Here is a 5,755-nt window from a genome sequence, read left to right as displayed (position 1 = left end):
CCCTTTACAACTCTTAACCTATGTCAACTTGGTCTACTGTCATGATATATCCTAAAGTATTGACCTGGGTTTAATTTTTCAATCCCATTTAAAACGTTGTACACTTCCATGAGTTCCCCTCTGAGTCTCTTTTACAAGGTATGTTCCTTCAGCATCAATTTAGACCCAAGTCTTGCACGCTCACTGAAATGCCAGGTGCGGGCTGCTGAGCGCACCTTTGTCAAATCCGGCTTAACGGTCCACCGACAAATCTGGCTGGACCTCCTCAAAATTTACCGCTCCACTCTAGCCTCGGCCAAGTCGTCCTTCTACTCCAGGATAATCCTGGAGGCGAAGAACAACCCCAGGCTACTGTTTTCCACCACATCCCGACTCCTCCGTCCCCCCCGCCACCCCGCGCAGGTCATCTCCTCCAACCTTCACTGCGAGGAGATGCTGGATTTCCTTGAATCCAAGATCAAGGGAATCCGCTCCGCGGTCACTTCCCCTCCAACTTCCACCCACCACCCACCCCTTCCCTCCCACACTCCGACTCCTGCCCATCCTCCCCTACACACCTTCGTACCCGTTTCCCCACCCTCTGTCACTGAACTCATCCTATCCCTAAAACCAACCACCTGCTCCCTTGACCCCATCCCCACTCCACTCCTTATCTCCCAGCTCCATTTTCTTGCCCCACACATCACTGACATCATAAACCTGTCCCTCTCCTCTGGCTCTGTCCCCATTCCTTTAAAAACTGCCATCATCACGCCCACCCTGAAAAAACCCTCCCTTGATGCGTCGCAGCTATCAAGCTACCGGCCCATCTCCAACCTCCCCTTTCTCTCCAAGGTCTTGGAAAGAGTTGTCGCCTCCCAACTGCGCTCTTTCCTCTCCACCCATTCTCTTTTTGAACCCCTTCAGTCAGGTTTCCGTGCTGCTCATAGCACAGAAACTGCCCTGGTCAAGGTCACCAATGATATCCTGACTATCTGTGACCAGGGCTCCCTCTGTCTCCTCGTCCTCCTTGACCTATCGGCAGCATTCGATACGGTCGACCACGCTATCCTACTCCACCGCTTGTCCTCCCACCTCAACCTTCAAGGCACTGTCCTTGAATGGTTTAGCTCTTACCTTTCCCACCGTCTTCACTTCGTCTCAACGAATGGCTTCTCCTCCACCCCCCGTACTGTCTCATGTGGTGTCCCTCAGGGCTCTGTCCTCGGTCCCCTCCTCTTCACCCTCTATATGCTCCCCCTCGGTGACATCATCCGCAAACATGGGGTTAACTTCCACATGTATGCGGATGACACCCAACTCTACCTTTCCTCCTCTACTCTCAACTCCACGACCACCGATGTCCTGACAGCCTGCCTGTCCGACATCGAGTCCTGGACGAGAGACAACTTTCTTCAGCTCAACGTGCGAAAAACCGAGGCCCTCCTGATTGGCTCACGTCAGCGCCTCCGCACCTCAGGCGCTGACACCATCAGCATCCAAGGCTGCACTCTCCACCTCTCAAAGCCAGTCAGGAACCTCGGCGTTTTGTTTGACCCTGAGCTGTCCTTTCTCCCTCACATCCGCACCACAACTGGCACCGCCTTCCATCACCTCCGGAATATCGCCAGATTACGGCACTACCTCACCCCTCACGCTGCTGAAACCCTGGTTCACGCCTTTGTCACCTCAAGGCTGGACTATGGGAACTCTCTCCTCGCCGGCCTTCCCGCCACCTCCCTCCACAAGCTGCAGGTCATTCAGAACTCTGCAGCTCGTGTACTGTCCCGCACCAGGCTTCGGGACCACATCACTCCTACCCTCGCTCGCCTCCACTGGCTCCCCATCCCCCAGAGGATTGATTTCAAGATCCTCATCCTCACCTACAAGGCCATTCACGGCCTTGCTCCCTCCTACCTCTCCAACCTACTATCCCCCTACCTACCTGCCCGTACCCTCCGTTCCTCTGGCTCCGGTCTGCTCCACGTCCCCCGCCCCAACCGCCCTACTATCGGTGGTCGGGCCTTCAGCCTCTCAGCCCCGAGGCTCTGGAACTCCATCCCCCAGTGCCTTCGCCTTGCTTCCTCCCTTTCCTCCTTCAAGGCCGGTCTCAAAACCTTTCTCTTTGACCGAGCCTTCAGCTCCCCTCTCGACTCTCTTCCTCCTCCTCGCTCCCTCCCTTCCCTCCCCTCACCCTGACCATTTCCCCCCTCCTCTCTCCCTCCCTCCCCTCACCCTGACCATTTCCCCCCAATGCTCGGGTCATGACCCAACTGTGCAGCGCCTTGGGACGTCCTCCTGACGTGAAAGGCGCTCTATAAATGGAATCTTGTTGTTGTTGTTGTTGTTCTGACACCTTTGACAAAGGAAGGAGTCTGTGGCTGGGGAAACAAACCCATGAAGGGGGAGGAGTAAATTTGCAGAACAACGAAAAATTGAGAAATTGAGGCAGATGAAGTGAGATTACAACAACAACAAATTACACTTGTATAGCGCCCTTCACTTTGGAAAGACGTCCCAGAAGTAAAAGAAGAATTACCCAAATGAAGTAAATAAACCTAAGGTCCTTGTTAAATGAGAGCTCAGGAGAATGGGGACTGAATTCATGCACATTTACAAGCTCGCAAAATTGGTTTGGATGAAGCAGGCCCTTCGGCCTATCTGATCTCATCCTTTCAGAACACTCACCCTACCATCCACCCATCATAACATCAAACTGCTTTTTAAATGAATCCAGCGTTATGGTCTCAACCATCCTTCCTGACAACCTGTTCCAGTTGTTAAATATCTAAAATGGTCTGAAACTAAATACTCCACCCGTGGTGTCCCAAAATTGCCCATTGCAGTTCTAAACATAGTCCTCTTGTTCTACTGTCTTAGTGCAACATAAAGTATTATCCTAGGTTCACCTTTTCAATCCCATTTAAAATGTTATACACCTCAAAATCTCAGCAGAGAACTGTCAGAGAACTGGAGAGAAGGCTTAGGTCTCAGGTGAACTGAATGTGTGAGCTGATGAGGAGGAAGAAAATGCAACTTGAAGGGAATTAAAAACAGCTGGAAGAAGCCAAAAACAACCCAAAAAAACACTTTCAAACACAAACTCGAGAGAAAGAATAAGTAGGGCAGTAGGAAGGCACCAGTTAGGAACCAGAGTTAATTTAATATTTAAAATATTAAAATATTAAAATAATATTTAAAATACTAAAATATTAAAATTGGGCTTGGAACTCATTTCGCTCGGCGAGTACCAATCTGATTAATGTCCCCCACCCTATCTGCTTTCACCCATTCCGCCCCTGCTTTTTGGAATTCTCCAAATCGCTCCCTTCCTCGCTTGATTCAAGGTATGTACCAAGACGTACCTGTTTGATGGTGCTTTTGGTCATCACTTTGAGATGTCCTCCAAATGTGAAAAGCACTATGTAAATGAAAATTGTATTGTATTAAACCATTTATCTTTTCAACAAGTTGGCCAAAATCACCAATGGAATGCTTGTCTTGGCAGCTGGTTGAAGTATCTTCTCTTTATTTGTAGTTTTCAATAAAACCAGCTAAAAAAACATAGGAACAAATATTATTATTGTGAAAGCTACAAAATATATATAGGTCCACTGGTGCTCATAGAACTAACATTACTGAGTTATACAGGCTGATGAAGTCCTGTAGCTCAGTGGTTAGAGCACTCGCTTTGCAAGCGAGAGACCTGAGTTCAATTCCAGGCAGGGCGAAACCTTGGGCAAGTTTCCTTACTCCACACAGAGCCTAATAATAATCCCTCCAAAAAACAAAAACAATAATAAATTGGTCATTTTCAATCTACGACTGTTTGTGGGACATTGCTGTGCGCAATTGGCTGCCGTGTTCGCCCACAAATATACAGTCAATTCACTTTACAGTGTGTTCTGTGAAGCGCTTTGGGACGTCCTCCCGACGTGAAAAGCGCTATATCAAATGCAAGGATTATTATTATTATGAAAGACGATCTCTACCTCACCTCAAATGTTGTTACATTTAGTGGCACGGATAGAAATAAAGTATTTAATTTCTAGTTTACCAAAATCTGCAGTGCAATGGAAAAATCCAGTGTATACCATTACATTTTCTTACCCCCAGGGGTGACCTTTCCTTCTTTTTGTTCCAATGTCTTCTGGGAAGGTATTGCAGCCCCTGGAACTCCCTCCATATCTGTCTTCAGCCTCCCCCCTCAAAACCAACTCTTCGTCCGTACCTATGATCTCCTTCACCCCTTCGCAGGACACAATTGCACACTCATACCCCACACCCAGAGCTGGAGGTCACACTGGGGGCTGGGGGGGCAAAGGGCACACTTGGGGGGGGCAAAGGGCACACTGGGGGGCGCGGAGATGGTTTGTGTAAATGTTCACACTCTGGTTAATATGGAACCTGGTTGTTAGTCGATTAGCAGATCTCTTTCCGGCGGTAATAATTTCTTCAAAAAATAATAATAATTTGGTCACTCAATCCACGACTGTTTGTGGGACGCTGCTGTGCGGAATTGGCTGCCGTGTTTCCCCCACAATATACACAGTCAATTCACTTTACAGTATATTCTGTGAAGTGTTTTGAGACGTCTTGAAAACAAAGCACTCACCTCGCAAACGAGAGACCTGGGTTCCATTCCCAGCAGGGCAAAATGTTGGACAAGTTTTTTTACTCCACATGCCTCTGTTTACCTAGCAGTAAGTAGGAACCCCGTTGTTAGTCGATTGGCAGATCACTTTTCCGGAGATAATAATCCCTCAACAAACAAAATAATAATCTGGTCACTCAATTTGCTCACGACTGTTTGTGAGATACTGCTGCATACAATTGGCTGGCGCGATTCATCCGCAAATACAGTCAATTTACTTTACAGTATATTCTGTGAAGCTCTTTGAGACATTTAGAAGATTTGAAAAGCGTTATATCAAATGCAAGAATTATTATTATTATTCTCCCCTGCTCGGTTTCTGACCCTGTCACTGTAAAGCACTCTTTGAGACATTATCCTGTGTGAAAGGTGCTATATAAATACAAGTTATTGTTATTGTTGGTGCTCTGCTTGTTACATCACGCCTACATTTACAAGTGTTGGAGATAAGCATGAAATGGAGCTGGACAGCAATGAAAATGGGAACGATGCTGAATCCATGTGCTCCAGTCAGGGGCATAGTCACCTAGGGCTTGGTGGGGTGGGGGCCTTGGCCCACCCAATTAGCAGCCAGGCCCACCCATCGCTTCTGTGCTGTCTCATACCTTCTGTTCTAGCTCTCTTCCACTCGCTGAGGCAGTGAGGAGGGCAACAGGAAGAGAGCAGGAGGTATGAACACAGACTCCAATGCACTGGAGGAAAGACAGCTGAGATTTATCAGGTTGATTTACTGGTCCCAGTTCTGTCCTTCCAGTTTTTAAGTGCAAAGTTCACAAATAGCAGCCAAAAATGTTATGAAATACTCTTGTAACATTTTTTAAAATGAAAATACAGGACAGTTTCAGACCATTTTAAAAGCTACGTAAGCGAATGTAACAATTATTTTTTAAAAAAAGGTAGTGAATCGATCAATTTGCTGTTTTGTTTTAATTGCACTGTGTCTGTTGCTTTGCGCTCTGCCTCTCACGAGGTTGTACAAGGCATGTTCATTGCCTGTCCTCCAGAAGTTGGTGCCCACCCAAATTTCAACTATCTCCAGCTGTATGTTTGGACTTTTCCCATAATGGCTGCCTTGTGTGTAAGTAAAATGTAAAATGGTGGATTGATCTTTTCCCCCAGCCC

Source organism: Callorhinchus milii, unplaced genomic scaffold (genome assembly GCF_018977255.1).
Source record: "Callorhinchus milii isolate IMCB2004 unplaced genomic scaffold, IMCB_Cmil_1.0 Scaffold2, whole genome shotgun sequence".
Lineage (NCBI taxonomy): Eukaryota > Metazoa > Chordata > Chondrichthyes > Chimaeriformes > Callorhinchidae > Callorhinchus > Callorhinchus milii.
The sequence above is the reverse complement of the archived record's forward strand: the minus strand, read 5'-3'. Positions refer to the sequence as shown.